The 17,234-nt window shown below is 53.0% G+C and overlaps 1 protein-coding gene across 9 annotated transcripts in view; it reads right to left on the reverse strand.

Moving 5' to 3' along the window:
• PRIMA1 (proline rich membrane anchor 1) overlaps positions 1-17,234 on the reverse strand; it is a 58,630-nt gene that overhangs the window by 21,375 nt on the left and 20,021 nt on the right. Inside the window, exon 4 of one of the 9 annotated variants that reach the window (XR_012002296.1) lies at positions 935-1,036. The exons of the other annotated variants lie outside the window; for them this stretch is intronic. The gene's annotated coding sequence lies outside the window, so the exon portion shown is untranslated. The remainder of the gene's footprint in view (positions 1-934; positions 1,037-17,234) is intronic. 9 annotated transcript variants of the gene reach the window in all.

The raw sequence follows: 17,234 nt of genomic DNA on the forward strand, positions 1-17,234 counted from the left end.
GATACATCTGGAAGGTCAAGTTCACGGAAGTGTGGATGTGTGTGCATGTGGATGTGTGGGCGGGTGCTGGGTGTGACCCAGGAGAGAGGATGGGCCCCATGCACAGGTGGGCGCCCCAGTATGTAGGAAAGGTGAGAGAGGAGTGTATGGGTGGGTGACAGAGTGGGCTCAGGGGTCGCTTCCTTCCTTCCAACGGTCTGTTGTCTCGGTGAAGCAGGAAGTGGGGTCAGCAGCTGAGTGAGGATGGGACAGGTGTCCAGGGTGGTGGGGTGGGCAGGGACCCTAAAGTGAGTCCGGTCCAGGGCCAGCCGCTTCACCCCACGCACCTTCACCCCATGCCTGGGACTGCAGGGTCAGGCTGGCTTTCCCCAGGCTGTGTGAAGGGAGGGTGGCCTGGGGCTGAGGGTGCTGAGGGTGTGCCTGGGGGGTGAATGCAGTGCCAGATCAGGACCGGCAGACAGTTCGTGAAGGTGCTCAATGTCCTGGGGCAGGTGGTAGAGCTGGGATCTGAACCCAGACATCTGGCTCCAGGGCCAACCTGCAACCCCCACCCAGAAACAAGCAAGCAAATCCAGGCCCAAAGATACACCTTGGACAAAATGAGACAAGAGGGTCCCATGGAGGGATGGAGGCTGTGCATGGAAAGGGGACCTCGGTGTTACCTGGGCATCGGGGAAGCCTCTTTGAGGAGGTGGTATTTAGGCTGAGCCCTACAGGGTTGGGGAGAGGGGGCCGCCCTATGGAAAGGTCCTATGTGGGTTGGTCTAGGTCAGCAGGGGAAGGAGGGGGGCCACGGGCAGGGGGCACCCAAGCCTCTCTGCTGCCCCCCAGGACCCCAGTGTCCGGGACCTCCCTGCTGAAGCCCTGGGGAGGGGCTCCATGCCCTTCCATCTGTGACTCCCAGCCTGTTGCCCAAACTCCACAGGACACTCACTTCTCTGATTTATTTATTTCTGCCTGGCGTCCTGGGCACGGAGCCCAGCGTGGTGGCGGTGTGGCTGCTTATCATCAAGGACACTGTTCTCAGGCCCGGCTCCTGAGGGGGGCATTAAAAAAAAAAAACAACCCAATACATTATTAATAATTGTCTCCATCAACCCTGTGCCTAATTAGGAAAGGAAAATTATGAATTGGGTTTCAGTCTCCATGGTGGGGGCAGCCACGGCTTTTCCTGATGCAAGGGAAAGATCTGGGCGGAGGCCCGGGCAGGAGCTGAGAACAGCAGGCCGCTGCCTGGTGCAATTAATTATGCTTCTGGTGGCCACTGCAGAACACGCCTCCCCTTGTTCCTCGCCCAAACAGCCCTCTTTGTGAGGCTCCTGAAGGCCAGGACTTGTTAGTCAACAGCACTCCTCGCTTTATGTAGCTGCAATCCATCCTTTCTCTGTTCCTTGCCCCGGGGACCCTCCCCGGACGCCCTGAGCCTTCTGTTGCCACCCAGGGCTGCAGATGCCCCACTGCCCGGAAGGTCCCCACTTGGCAGCTTCAGAATGGCACAGAAGTGACGAGATGATGCCACAGGGGGAAGGCCCTGGGTGACCACTTGAGCCCACCCTCGTGGCCCTGACAACTCCTCATTCCCGTGCTAATCCATTCCCTCACTCGTGTCTGCTAAGAGCCTGCTACTCTGTGTCGTGCATGCCCCGGGCCAGGTCCTGGGGATGCAAAACAGAAAGGGACCTGCCCTCATGATGCTCAGGTCTACTAGAGAATGGACATAAATTCAGGAACCCCCAGACCGATGCCTGCTGATTCCGGTCTCCCCGAGACACTCGTTGCCCACATGCCTTAGGTTCAAACAGCGGGAAACCAAAAAGCAAAAAACAATAATGCCCTGAACATGGTTGATCGAGAATAATGAGCTTGTCTTTACTTGTGAGACGCTCATGACCTTGGGGTGGGAAAATGCTCCCAAGAGAATATATGAAATGCTCAGCAGAGCCCCAGTTACCTAGTTGATACTGAACAGATGTTGAATTGCTTTCTTCCCTCCCACCCAGCGAGTAATACATGATGGGGTCTCATGAATGCCTCGTCTGATAGAATCTGCTCCGTCTACACAGTTGTAATCATGTTGAAGAGGGGTTCACGATCACCTAGGACCAATGGTTGACAAACCCTGATCCCTAGGCCAAATGTGGCCCACCACCTATTTTTGGAAATAAAGTTTTATTGGAAAACCCACTTGTTCACATATGGTCGTGACTGCTTTCTGGCTGCATCAGTCAAGCTGAATAACTGCCACAGAGACAGTATGGCCCTGCAAGGCCTGAACTGTTTACCATCTGGCCTTTGACAGAAAGAATTTGCAGGGACACCCGGGTGGCTCAGTGGTTGAGGGTCTGCCTTCGGCTCAGGGTCGTGATCCCGGGGTCCTGGGATTGAGTCCTGCACAGGCTCCTCTCAGGGAGCCTGCTTCTCCCTCTGCCTGTGTCCCTTCCTCTCTTTCTGTGTGGCTCATGAATAAGTAAATAAAATCTTAAAAAAAAAAAAAAGGTTTGTCTATCCCTACCTAACTTGGAGTGGTCTTAACCTGAGACTTTTTGACAAACTTAGGAGAGTGATCTGAGAGCATCCTGAAATTATACCCCCAATTTTTATTTTGCTAGTAACCATTCCACTCCTATATTATTTCTTGGAACGGTGCTTCACTCCAAATGTCACGCCAATACCTTGATGGGAGGTCTCTAGGCATGGGGCTCAGGCTCTGTCCGGCCTGAGAATTTTAACAATGACAGTGTGATGACACAGCGAAAGCACAGAGGACTGACCGGAGTTTGGATATTGCCTTGTGCGTATCACATGTGCTAAGTGACCCTGGATGGAGCACTGAAACGATACAAGCTCCTCAACCATTCCCTGGAAGATTGGGGTTCAGCCATGGAGGGGCTCAGCCATGATAACCTGTCAAGTATCATCCTGGCGGTCACCACAACAATGTGTTCAGTGGTTCTCCCAACAGCAGAAGCAACGACATTTGGGCAGATTTAGGACTAACATCCCTAAGAACTGTCTACACCCTTTAACTGTCCAACAATGGAATAGGCTGGTTTCTAAGGCAGGTACAGCCCGCCACTTTGGCGGCAGCCTCCAAGGCTCTTTCTGGCTCCCAATCTGATGACAAGCTTACCCTTGGCTTAGCTGTGAGGAAGGACAGGCAGTTCCATCCCATCCCTCATCCTGCAGTTTCAAGCACATGGGAGAACCACTGGCCCCTCCTCCCTCCTCCCGATCCCCCTCGGTACATCTTGGGGTCTTTTTGTTTGTTTGGCACTCAAACATCAGCTTCTGCAGCCACCCGCCTCTGTCTTGGCTATGGAGGTGAGCACTAGAAGGTGGGGTCCTTTCCACCTGTGCTGGGGTACAGGGGATATGAAGCCACATTACGACCTTCTCAGGCACCTAGAGCCCTTCTTGGGAAGACTGCCCTCAGGCTGCTGGAGTGGATACACATGCAGTGGGGAGCCTGGAAATTTATTCCCCTACACCTAGGAGAGTCCTTGACCAGTGACCGACAGCAGCTAGGCTGGACAGTCTAGCCCCCTGCTGCCAGCTGGGACCACTGGTAGGACATAAGGAATCCTCCAGAATCCCCCCACAGGATGGGGCCCAGGCCTCCTGGATGCTCACTTGGCTTTCTCCTCTTCCCAGTCCCACCTCTTTTGTTGCCTTCCAGTCTCCCCTGGGTACAGTTCCTTTAAGAATTCTTGTCTCTGGCTCTGAGGACAGGTGCCATGTCAGTGACCCCAGACATCAGGTCACCAAATGCGAAAGGTCCTGGCCTGCCTTCCCAAGCATCAGATAGATGACATCACATCCCAATGAGATTCATGTGAGCTTTCTATGTTCCAGATTCCTTCCCAGAATCACCCTTTGCTAGTTCTCTAGACAAAGCCTAAGTCTTGTTTAAAGGTCCCTGTTGGCATGAGCTAAGAATGATCTTGGTCCAGGTGTTACAAAGGGCCGGTGACACAGCTGAGAAAACCCAGTACTGTTTAGTTGCTCTTTGTTTAAAAAAAAAAAAAAAAAAAAAGGAATGTCTGAAATGTCTGTGGCTTTGGGATAAAACCACAGTATTAAAGAGGGAAAAAAACCACCCATGCCAATGGTTCATGGCTGCACTCTGATATAATATATATATATATAACATGTGACTACTTAAACTTAAATGAATTAAAACAAAATTAATTTTAAAAAATCCAATAGCCGCACGTGGCTAATGGCTACCACACCGGACAGCACAGACATAGATCATTTCCATGATCTCAGGAAGTTTCTTGGATGGCGCTGGTCCAGGGTGATGAGAGGTGAGATGCTCTGCTTCCCTTTCCAAAAGGGCAGCAAGAGTAGTTTCCTGCCCCTCTGAAAGGGAAGGAAGAATCACATAAGTGCTGACACAGCTGTTTCCAAAGCACTTCCTTCTCACATCCTCTTTAAGATTTATTTAGTTGAGGGGAGGGAGGAGAGGGAGAGGGAGATTCTCAAGCAGGTTCTTTTTTTTTTTTTTTTTTAATTTTTTTTTTTTTTTTTATTTACGATAGTCACATAGAGAGAGAAGGAGAGGCAGAGACATAGGCAGAGGGAGAGGCAGGCTCCATGCACCGGGAGCCCGATGTGGGATTCGATCCCGGGTCTCCAGGATCGCGCCCTGGGCCAAAGGCAGGCGCTAAACCGCTGCGCCACCCAGGGATCCCTCTCAAGCAGGTTCTGCACGAGCACGGAGTGCGGAGCCTGACACAGGGCTCGATCTCACGACCCTAAGATCATGACCTGAGCCAAGACCAAGTGTCGGACACTCAACCAACTGCACCACCCAGGCGCCCCTCTTGTTATATTCTTTTATTCTCATATCTTCTCCTGCAGAAATAGGCTGCTAGGCAGGGATTATTACCACTTCATAGGTAAGAATGTTGAGGATTCCTAAGGGCCAAAGAGGCAAAGTTGCGGAGCTGCTAAGAAAGTGACAGTCGGAGCTTCCGAAGCCACTGCTGGAAGGGTCCCCAAGCGTGCGGGGGCAGATTCTAAGGCCATGCTTGGCACGCAGGCTCACCCGTTTAATAGCCCCAAAGCTTGGGGAGTAGACGGACACTTCTTGAGGTGCTAACAGAGCAGGAGGCCGGGCCTGGTCGCCCCTCTGTGGTGAGTGGTGCGGCACTGCGGTGAAACAGGCCCAGCCTGCGGCCTAGACACCCCACGATCGCACTATCCCTGGACACCTTCTGGGACACTGGCCTGTCCAAGGAATGGGCCTGAAGGTCCCGGCTGACAGCAAGCTCCTGCCCGGGAATTTTTCCTTGTCTTTCTGCACAAGCGGCTCACTCCAAGGAGCCACCCAACCTGGCGTCTGGCACTGTCCCAGAAACCCTTTGGACTTTTGCAAGCGCTTCATCAGTCTGGACCTCAAATGGCCATCTGCCCAACCCGAGTGCCGGCCTCGGCCCAGAGGCACTCCTGACCTCCTGGGCTGGATGGTTCCTGGGCGGGCAGGCGCCCTGGGCACCGTGGGGGGGGGGGGGTTAGCAGCATTCCTGGCTTCTACCCACTAGATGCCAGTAGCTCCCCTCTCCCTACTGCGATGCCCAAATGTTCCCCAGGGAACAAAAGCTCCCAGTTGAAAACTGGGGGCCTGGCAGGTGTCCAGGGCTCTTCCCTGGCTCCTACTCTTGGTGCAGAGCCGGATGCCTCCCACGGGGCCACGGCCGGCAGCGCAGACCTGACTCAGCCTCCCAGGGTGCACCTCGCCGAGCCCAGGCAGCGATGCGAGGAGTCGAACTTGATGGCTTTCCAGCTGGAACTTGGGATCCAGAGCCAGTTGCCTCCACGATGACCTCCCGCTACTCAGAGGCTCCACAGCGGAACTGCCCGTAACAGAGTCCAAAAGAGTCGAACGCCTTATTCTCCAAGGCATCCATAATTCTCTCTGCCAACACAGGAGACAATGTGCCTTTGCCACCCACAGGCCAGTTCATTCTAGATCTGAGAACAAGGAGCCCATTTACTCTGCGGAGGGGCAGGGGGCAGGCCATCATCTCTTCCAGGAAATGGTGGCCTTTGGCCTGGGTGGCTGGCAAGGGCGACACAGCAACTTGCAAGCTGGGAAGAGGCGCTGCTCTTTTGTCTTGTTTGCTCTGGTGGAAGAAGGGACCATACGCCAGAGGCTGTTCCTCCCTGACCCGCAGAACTTCATCATCTTTCCCAGGGGGAGGGCCCAGCCATAGGGGTCCTTCTCAAAGGCCACTGGAAGCCACCTCTGCCTAACGGGAGGAATGGTCCTACCCTCTTTCCTCCTTTCCCTTGATAAATGGAAAGCGCTTTGGAGCATGGCTTCTCTGACCTGGCCCAAATCCGAGCGTGGGATACCAAATGTCATGAAGCATTAAGTCCCATAATGCGAGCCTGGAACACCTTGCTGTCGTAAAAAGATGCTATGATTGCCACCTACACACTCGTGCCGCTGTCACCCTTGTTCGTGCAAAATGCCAAACCTCTGGCCTGGGCCTGCCAGACTCCTCCTTTCTTTTAAAGACTTTATTTATTTATTTGAGAGAGAGAGAGCAGGAGCACAGGCAGGGGGAGGGGGAGAAGCAGACTTCCTGCTAAGCAGGGAATCTGACACAGGGCTTGATCCCCAGACCCTGGAATCAGCGCCTGAGCCAAAGGCAGATGCTTAACCCACTGAGCCACCCAGGTGCCCCATGCCAGGCTCCTTCTGGGCCTTCAAACTAGTATTTACTATTTGTCATCTGCTGGCAGACAAGCCATTGCCTGAGGTTTCAGAAAATTCTATGGAGGAATATCTTTATATTTTCAAAATATTTCAAGCAGCTTAGTAAGAATATAATGGTCTTGACAGCAGCCCCCTTGCTGAGCACTTGTTCAGCCGCACGGCATGCATGCATACCACCTGAGTCAAGTCTCCTGATCCATCGGGAGATGGGAGTGTCACTGTCCCCATTTACAGAAGTGGGGACAGACTCTGTGAGCAGAAAAGTCAACAGAGAACCCAGCATTCCAGGACAATCTGATGCCAAAGTCCATCTTTCTACCACATTCCATTACTGATCTGATAGAGACCAGATTTTTTTTTCTGGCACAGCACTTTGGTCCAGCTGGAAGAACAGATTCTCACATTGCCTGCAGATGCTGTGACCTCTGACCTCCACGACGGTGTCCCTAGCCAAACTCTCAGCCTCCTTCAGCCCTTTACTCACTCCTCTTGAGGGCAGAGGGCACGACTTGATGAAAGAGTTGAGGCGAAGACCTAGGAGCACAAAATTTGCTTCATGCCCACCTTGGACCCATGAGTGATGAGAAAGGGGAGTAAAATTCCCCACACGAGAGAAATTAGGGAGTAATTTTTTCTGTATCACATACAGGATGAATTCTCCCCTCCTTGGATTCCTTATAGTCACGAGCTCCCTGGACACACTGTTCTCAAATCCAATGGACATGGAGCATCTTAAGAACCCCGCTGCTGCTTCCTGCTCTTTATTTTTCCTGACAGCTGGCCAGACAGGTCACCATAATCCACCGTCCCATCATCTTCCTTTGACAGGGACATTAATGGGGCCTTGGGGGTGAGGACCGCCTCATACAGACAGGGTGAAGCCTCAAAAGCTCTTCTGATGCAGACATTCCCCAATTCTGAGGAATCTTCTGAACTGTAAAATATGATCGATAACCCCGAGGGTTCTCAAGACATCCAGAAACTGGTCAGTGAAGGGAAAGGAGGCCCGGGGTTAGCTCAGGTACCCAGTTCCCCTCCCGAGAGGCCAGCACTACCCTAACCAATTGCTGATGTATCCTTTGAGAGTGTTTTTTTTATATATTCCAAGTGAGAGCCCCTCTAATGCCCCCCCCACCCCTAAATTCATATGTTAAAACCTAACCCTTATGGTGATGAGGATGTGGGGTCTTTGAGAGGTGATGAGTTCATGAGGGTGGAGCTCCCACGAACGGGATTAGTGACCTCATAAAGAGACCTCCGAGCGATCTCGCCCCTTCTGCCGTAGCAGGATGCCATAAGATATCGTCTATGAACCAGGAGAGGCACCTTCACCAGACACCAAACCTGCCTGTGCCTTGATCGTGGACTTCCTGGCCTCCAGATCTGTGACAATTAAATTGCTGTTGTTTATAAGCCCCCCAGTCTACGATATTTTGTTATAGCATCCCTCCTAGACTAAGACCAGCACCCCACCCCTCCACACACCCCCCCACACCAGGGAGGCTGTCATTACTGACCTAGAATATATATTCCACTTAGTATATTTTGGCAAAGCTTTCACATCGGTATGAATTGAGCTGCTTTTTTTCCCCCTTTTCTTTCTTTTCTTTTTCTTTCTTTTTTTCTTTTTTAAGAACTGAATGGAATGCCACTGTATGGCTGTTCCATGATTTATCTAGCCAGTTCAGGAGACGCTGTTTTTCAAATGCAAGGAGCTCAACCTTTTATTTGTCACTTCTAAACCCCAAAGGTAGTCTGCTGTTGCCCAAAGTAGTTTGGTAGCAAAACCTGAGCTGCAAGGAAGGGAGGTTTTCTATGGTCTTGATGTGAGATGATGGTCTCAATGTGACCCCCACACATGTCGCTGCAGAAACATCACTGGGTGCTGGGCTGCTGGCAGTGTTAATCCGTAGTATGGATGTGACACTGCTTTTCTAGACTCTGAAGCATTCCGATTTCTCAAACACACCTAGCTCCAAGTTTCTGGTGGGCATGGGGCTTTTCTAGTACTTCTGTTGAATGGAGGTGAGGTAAACCAGAGGTGATGGGGTCCTGGAACCAGATGTATCCTTGGGCCAACTCAGCATCCCTCCTACCCGCCCACCCCCCTGCGCCACAGCCAATCTGCAGTGATGAAAACCAGGCATTTGCTGAAGGTATCCTGGGGGCAACGCAAGGACAGGACCACCAAGCAAACCAGAGAACAGAAACCGTCTCCAGGCACCCTGTCCTCCTCCCCTGCCCCCAAAGGCCACCCGCCTCGCTCCTCCCCTCCCTGACCCGACACTGCCCCAGACTCTCCCTGTCACCTTGAGGAACTCCCCTCTGAGTTGGCTCAGCCTTCCCCCTCAACAGCATTTCAAGATGCTGATTTTTTAAAAGAGAATACAGAAGTCAGGATTTTCAAAATGTGGAGTATCTTTGATGGTTAAATATTGTTTCTTTCTTTTTCTTTTCAAACCCTGGTTGCGGTCCCGGCTCACTGGTGCGGTATCCACTCTGGCTGTCGTTCCCCTACGTCTCGGGCGGGCTGGGGGCAGTGACCCGGGTAAGGGATCAGCTTTAATCTATCTCTTGGGGAATAAAGGAGGAAAAGGAAGCTGTCATCTAGAAAAATGGGAAGAAGAGCGCATGCAGTGTTCTTAGGTCCTGAGATTGTGGTTGGCCTTGACCTGGCCTACCTTAGCTTCTTCCCGGAAGGTGGTGGGGGCAAAGGTCCTGCAGCTGCAGTCCCCGGGCCCCCACCTCTGTCTATACTCTTTCTCCAGAAGATCTCTCCAGTCCCTTGGCTTCAAAGACCAGCCAGATGCCAACAGCTCCCATATTTAGAGTGTCAGCTCCAGCACCTCCCCGAGCTGCTGATTTGTAGATTCAACTGTGACTCAGTGTCTCCACCTGGACGGTCCGCAGGCTGCCCTGAACGGAACTCCTTGCTTTTCCCTCCCAGTCACCCATTCACCCCGTGGCTTGACTCAGAGATGAGGGGTCCTTCCGGACAACCTCTCGCATGGACCCCTCTGTCCAAGCAAACATGTCTCGTCCGTTAGGCCTTCAGATTTGGTTCTGGCCCTGTCCCTTTGTCCACCACCTTCACTCCCACCCCTGGCAAGAGCATCCTGGCTGTGCTCTCCCTGCCCCCAACCCACACTCGGCACCATCGGCACCACCACTGCCAGAAGGTTCTCTGTACAATGTAAGTCAGATCATATTATATTCCTGCTCGATCCCCTTCACCAGTTTCTTACCAAATGTAGAATAGAATCCCATCTTTTCACCACAGTCTTTGCTAAACTTCACTCCCCATTTTGGCCAGTTCAAAACCTTGTAGGGAAGAATCTAGAAACTTTCCAGGCAGTGACACAACTGCCAGGGGCCAGCACTCAGTGGGATAACTTCCAAAGGGAGGATGGATAAGTTGTGGGATGTGTGTTAGAGACAGAGAGAGAGAGAGAGGAAAAAAAAAAAAAAAAAAAAAAGCAAGCAAGAAAAGGAATTAGTTGTCTTACTTAGTGGCTATACCTCGGAGGCCCCAGCACTTGATAAACATCAGCCGCCAGCGCCTGGGCTCTCACTCCTGCTGGGTGTCCCGGAAAGAGGAGCCGGCTGGGTGCACACGTCAGAGCCAGCTAATCCCACAAGGCTTTAAGTGGCCCGGCAGAAAGCATCTTAGGGTTGAGTAAGGAGATAAACTGCTTTGCTGGTTATAAGGCCCAGAACGTTCTCAGAGATGAGACTGAAATCCTTTGTGTATTTCTGCCGGAATGCAGGGTTCCAGCCCGGAGGTGGTGGGGGCAGGGGCAGGGAGCAGCTGGGCTCTGCAAACCAGCCACGCAGACCCAAACTCCCCCTCCACAGGGTGCCTTTCTGGCTCTCCAGGGCACTTCAGGGGCGTTGGGCTCTGGCTTGGGAGGAGCATGAGTTCAGCGGCAATGGGGCAAGGAGGGAATAAAAGGAACGAGATGGGGGAGAAGTTGACATCTCAAAAGGAGGAAGATGAAATTTGGTAGGTCTTTATAGTGATGGATGGTGCCGCAGCAGAGCCAAGAAATTTAGAGCACCTGGTGCAGGATCGAGCTGGATGGAGGCTCTCCTCACATCTAAGAGGGGTGTGCAGTAGTTGCTTGTTGGACCCCCAATCTTGCAGGCCACTGGCGCAGTCAGTGGTCAAGGATTCACTGATATGGAGGCATCAACAGCTGCCCCGCACCTCAAGGCTTCCTCATTGGAGCTGTTCACAATCCAGCACTCCCTATGGGTTCTCCTGAAGCTGGCTTCCAGCAGAAGTCATACCCTTACGGGCTCCTTCCCCTTTACTGCCTGCTTCCCTCACTTCCCTGCCACTTCCTCCTGAATACACACACCTGAACCCCTGCCTCAGGCTCTGCTTCCAGGGCACCCGATCTAAGACAGGATGACTAAGGAAAATCAAGAAAAACATGAAGTCTGTAGAGATGTAGCCCAACAAAGTACCTGATCTCATAAGACTACGTGTGAAAGTTGAATTTCATGTACCAACATTCAAAGGCATTGAGTAGAACAAGAGCCCTGGTGACAGACACCAAAAGCCCTGTCCTCCAGCCAACCTGAATGTCAACAGCCATGACTGGAGACCTTGGGTCAGTTTACCACACCCAAATTTATTGAGTATTCTGTGAGCAAGACACCATGCGGTAGGCTCCAATGGGGTGGATGCAGGGTTGGAGTGGACCCATTTTCTGACTCCCAGGGGCCTGCAAGTTAGTGGGTCCTCAAAGACGACTCGCCATTCAACGAGGCAAAGCACAAGCCTCTGAGGACTGGCCCAGGTCTTAGATATTTTGCTTCTTGGTTGTTGGCAAGGTGTTTCATAAATGCTTTAAAAATTAATGTGGGGGGCAGCCCTGGTGGCACAGCGGTTTAGTGCCACCTTCAGCCCAGGACATGATCCTGGAGACCGGGGATCAAGTCCCATGTCAGGCTCCCTGCATGGAGCCTGCTTCTCCCTCTGCCTGTGTCTCTGCCTCTCTCTCTCTCTCTCTGTGTCTCTCATGAATAAACAAATAAAATCTTTAAAAAAATAAAAAATAAAAATAAAAATTAATGTGGACTAGTCTGACGACATCATACCAGAGTCAAACAGAATCATCCAGAGAGACAGTAACTGTCTTCCACAGTAGCCAAGTGGGTCCCTGAGTTTTCCAAAAATGGAAAGAATCTGTTCTCCTCCAGATATCAGGTTAGGGTTTGCAAGCTGGCTGGTTCGAAACAAGGCTTAATGGCTAAGCAGATTCTCAGCAGGATTGCAATCTGTATAAAGGGAGGGACTTCACTGTGTAAAATGGTCCATTGCGGGACATTCATCATCCCGCCCTTGCCCACAAAGTGTAGGTAGCACTCACCACCCCAGTCACTACAGCAACAAAAAATGAATACCCCCACATTTCCAAATGTACTCTAGGGACTGTTTTAACCCTGATTTGGAACCACGGGTAGGATAAAAGTCAGCTCAAGGTGAGAGAGGGAAAGAGTGTGTGGACCAGACTGACATCATCTTGAACAAGCCCACCATGATGACAGCTCTGCGACCTGAAGTCTTCTTGAGTGCAGCACCCCCCTCATCCCTTCCTTTTGTTTCCCTGCCAGCGTGTGTGGTGTGCATGTGTGTTGGATGCAGGAGATTCATCTGACTTTGGAAAAGTGTGAACCTGAAGTATGACGGAAGGCATCAGAGGCGAGGAAGGGGAGGAGTTAAAACACTCTCAGTGTATTCAAGGTAGCTTTGCATTTCCAGCACAGAGTTTAGAACCTCCTAAACTCAGTCATTCTGCTGGTGGAAGTGGATGGAGTAAGAAGGGAAGCAGCCGCTCTGACCCCCAGCAGCCCAACACACCAACTGCAGCCCCATTCATAATCTCAACGTCCACACAGCAGGGAGGGGAACCCTTCTGGAAGAACAGCAACCAAGAAGGGCTAGGTGTCATCACCCTGCCCTGAGGTGGGCGGAGGCCCCAGCATGAACACACTGGCAGCTTCCCACACAGGCTGGTCCAAGACACCTTGAGCTTCTACTGAATTCCTTCTCCATTGGCTGAAGGGCAAAGGGCAGCAGAGATGCCACTGCCAGGTCACAGCCAGTCTTGACAGACTGCAGGAAGGCCCATGCTGGAGGACAGACCCCATCCCCATTTGCAACTTAACCATATTTAGAGAGAGAAATGGGACAGAGAGGCAACCTGTATCAGTCCCCACAAATTGATCTGTGAAGGGAAACAAAACAAGGCCAATGTCCTGGTGCCATCTTAGAAAGAGATGGTTGCCGCAGCCAGGATGCAAAGAGACACACAAATGTGCAGTGGAACCAGTCTCCTTCCCATCTCTGTGAGGTTAATAGTCTTCAAGCCCCACCTAGGTTGCTTAACTCAGCTGCTCACCTTCAGCTATTCTAGACTCACATCCAAACTCCTTGGGCCACCCACCTGGAGACCCCTCCACTCCCATTACCCTCCCTGGTACCCTATACTCCTAAAAGGGATAATAACAGTTTCCCAAAAGGCCTTGGACCTTCCCGACGCCCCACCTTTGCTCAGGCCATTCCTTTCCCCTGGAGCACCTCTTTCATCCACCTTTATATCCTTCCCTGCATTTGCTCTTCAAAATCCCAACTGCTCTCTGAGACAGTTCAATGCCACCTCCTCCAAGCAGTCATCCCTGATGGCTCAGGGCTCGCTGTCTCTACGCTCTTGCAGCACTTTGCCTCCGATGCACTCTGTGCTGGATGAGAACGTCTCATTCCCCCTCCCCTGACGGGTGAGCTCAGCCAGGGCCTGCAGGAGTTCTTACTCATCTCTGGGTTACGCGAGCCAGACAGAGCCCAGGACGGAGGAGGTGCTCAGTCCACGCTAGCTGGGTAAATCAGCGTCCTTGCTCAGCAGATGATCCCAGGGCCACAAAGCTCTTGGCAGACATTGGTTGGCATCAACTCATCATCTTCGGACCTCCTCCCTTCGACTCCTTCCTTTCCTTCTCTATCCTCCTCCCTCCCTGCTGGCTCTCCACTGTCCCAGCCCAGGCCCCTATCTTCTATCACCTGGACAACTGCTGTAGCTTCCTAACTAGTCTTCCCCACAATCCTCTTGCTCCTCCAACCCATCCTCCTCTTGGCCAACAATGACTATCTTATTTTTTTTTAAGATTTTATTTATTTATTCATAGAGACACGGGGGGTGGGGGGGAGAGACACAGGCAGAGGGAGAAACAGGCTCCATGCAGGGAGCCCAACGTGGGACTCGTTCCCAGGTCTCCAGGATCCCATCCCCGGCTGCAGACGGTGCTAAACTGCTGCGCCACCGGGGCTGCCCCAATGACTGTCTTTAAAAAAAAAAAATCCATGACTCAAGCTGTTTCAATGGTTTCCCGTGGCTTTAGGGATATATATCATATCAACTTTCCACAGTACAGATATGATTTATAAGGCCCTGGATGATTTTGGTACTACCCTCCTCATGCTGCTTCTTGATTGCTGTGCCCAGCATAGCTGTCCCACCACAGGGCCTTTGTACATGCTGTACCTTCTCCACGGAATGCTGTTCCCCGTCTGCACAAGGCTCCTCCTTCAAGTATCAGGCAGCCTGAAAGGTCACTCCGTCCAAGGCGGAGCCCTCCTGTGGCCCCACTTCTGCCTAGAACCACTGGTACAGCTCACATCCCAGCTCCTGCCACAGCATCTGGCCCAGAAGAAATGTTCAGTAGGTGTTTGCTCAATGAAGAGTGCATGAGTGAGAGACTGATCCTCTTGAACACCTGCAATGGCCTCCCTCTGGGCATCCTGATTTTAGCTTCATTTGCTTCTTAACTAACAAAGTTAGAAGAGTTTTGTGTTGTGAACTTTTTCTTTTTTCTTTCTTTCTTTCTTTTTTTTTTTTTTTTAGTAGGCTCCACACCCAGCGTGAAGCCTGATGCAGGCTTGAACTCACGACCCTGAGATCAAGACCTGAGCTGAGATCAAGAGTTGAACGCTGAACCGACTGAGCCACCCAGGTGCCCCTGTGTTGTGAATTTTTTTTTTTTTTTAGCCGAAACCAAGAATGGCTGCTTGCTTCTGAGCATATGTAGCCTCTTTATTGTTATGTTCATTTTTCAGCATTGACTTACTTTAGAGAAACCTTCCCTATGTGTCTTACAGACTTTGACTCTCTTCCAGTAGCCACAGAAAAAAACCTCCTGTGACAGTCCCTCCACCATGGGCCTCTGCCCTAGGCCAGCTTTGGGAACACCAGTACTGGGGGGCCGGGGGGCAAATGTGGAGCAGATCCAGGCTGCACAGCCAGATCCCAGCACTCAGGACAGCGACGAAGGACTCTGGGCTTCCCACCTGGAAGGACCGCGCAGCGGATTTCCCTCCCCAACCCATCAGACAGACGCAGAGCTCATTTCTCCTTTTAATTAGACCAACACCAGGCCACTTGCGAGGCCACCTCATCAGAACCCTGTGGGAATCAGAGTTGTCACAGAGGATCTGGGAAATGAACCAAATGGCTCTGTCCTAGCTCCGGGACAACCCCAGCCCCACCATCCCTGGGGCCGCTCCAGGGAAGACACCACCATTGCTGCTGGCTTTGGAACCACCACAGGGTCCCACCATCCCTCTCTGCTCCTCGTCCTGGCACCCCACGACACTGCCCTTCGGAACCTGGCTTATTCAGACGTGCCCTGGGCTCCCACCTGGAGTCTGGCCGGTTTCACCACCCAGTTGGTGCCATCTGCTCCAGGGGCCATCGCCTCTCACCTGGCTCGCCACAATCGGCTCCCAACCGGTCTCCCTGCTTCTGCGCTGACCCCCAGGGGCTGGTCTACATGACAGCCAGAGCGATCCCATCAGGACCAAGTCCCTTGATGCCCCCTCCTCTATACCCTGCTTGGCCCCACACTTCACACCAAGTGCAGATGACACGCTCATGGTGTCACGCTCACAGGATCCACCCTGCTGCTCCCCATTTCCTACCCGCTTCCCTTTATTCTGCTCCAGCCACACGGGCCCCTGGCTGCTCCTCAACCTCCCCCGGCATGTCCCTGACCCCAGCCCAGCTCTGCTCTCCACCTGGAACAGTCTCCCAGGTGCCAGCCAGCTTTGCTCCCTCACCGACCACGAGCCTTTGCTCCAACGCCACGCTGCCTTCAGGCTGCCGCCCGGCCCACCCACTCGCTCCACTTCACTCCCCACGCCCCCAGCACCTGCTGTTCCTAGCACACGATACAGCTCCCAGGAGCATCCCGCCCACTTCTCTCTGATGTCCCCCCTGCCGAGATGTCCGCTCTGCATCCTTTTGTTCCATGGTGTATCCCAAACTCCTAGAACGGAGGGATGCTCCAGAGATGTTTGAATGAACCAAGGGCTGCCTGCCCTGCCACGGCTCCCCCAGGTGCACTCTCAGCGTCCTGGGAACTCTGCCTCTGACCCTCCAGCGGCACACACGCCTGTGCAATGCACGCTCCCCGGGGGCCCTTGGTTGCTCCCAGCCACGTGCAGCCAGCTCCCCTTTGTTCCTCAGGGCTTCCCCACCCTGGGAGGCAGCTGTACCTCTCCCCGCCTTCCAGGCCCACAGTGAGCTCTGCCTCCCTCCTGGAGCCCCCCCTAGAGGATACCAGTGTATATCCCCGCCTGCCTTCCCACGGTCCCTAAGCGGGAGCCACCCACCCGTCCCAGCTCTAAGTACCTATCCTCCTTCACTCTCCACTCTGGAGGCACAGGTGAGTGGATCAGGAGGGTGGACACCAGTGCCTGGTTACTAACCCTCTGAACTCTCGCCAGCCCTCAGCTGCCTCCCTCCTCCCAGGTCAGGTCTCTGGTTGTCCTCTTTCCTTCTTTCTCAGGATCCTCTTCCTCTGGAACCTCGGGCTCTGTCCTCTCCACCCTCTCCCTGGGTGATCTCTGGTGGCTTCGGCATCATCGCTATCACTGCCGACTACCCACCCCACCCCCGGCTTACATCCAGCTCAGGCCTCTGCCCTCAACTCCAGACCCACCAGCTGACCACCCCCTCATCGCATGTCACGTCCAACACCATGTGACAAAACCTGGAACTTCTGAGTGCTTGGAGCACTCTCCCTGTGTGTCCTGTTTCCACTAGAGCATCTGATCAGACACTGTTGTCTGGGAGTCCTCCTTGGTGCTCTCCCCTGACAGGGGTTGGTCACTGAGTCCAGAAGGTTCTCTAGCCCACGACCCCCTTGCTCACACCCGCCACCTGGCCCAGACCACCATCCTCTTCCCTGGTCCACCACCCTCTCCTGCTGCCTGCCTTCTGCCTCCTGCCACGTAGCCCCTAACCAAGGCTGTCTGATCACAACGTAGCTGGTAGCTCTCCACGCAGACCCTCCAACACTCTGACCTGCCTGGGGTTCAAGTCCAGGACTCATGCATGCTGTGCCTCGCCCATGCTCCTCTGGCTCAGCTCTCGTGCCGCTCGTGCACTTGCAGTCCTGGGAAGGACAGACGCTCTGTGGCCTCCAGCCCTTAGCCCCTGCCGCT

This window comes from Vulpes vulpes, chromosome 6 (assembly GCF_048418805.1).
Source record: "Vulpes vulpes isolate BD-2025 chromosome 6, VulVul3, whole genome shotgun sequence".
In the NCBI taxonomy this organism is placed as follows: Eukaryota; Metazoa; Chordata; class Mammalia; order Carnivora; family Canidae; genus Vulpes; species Vulpes vulpes.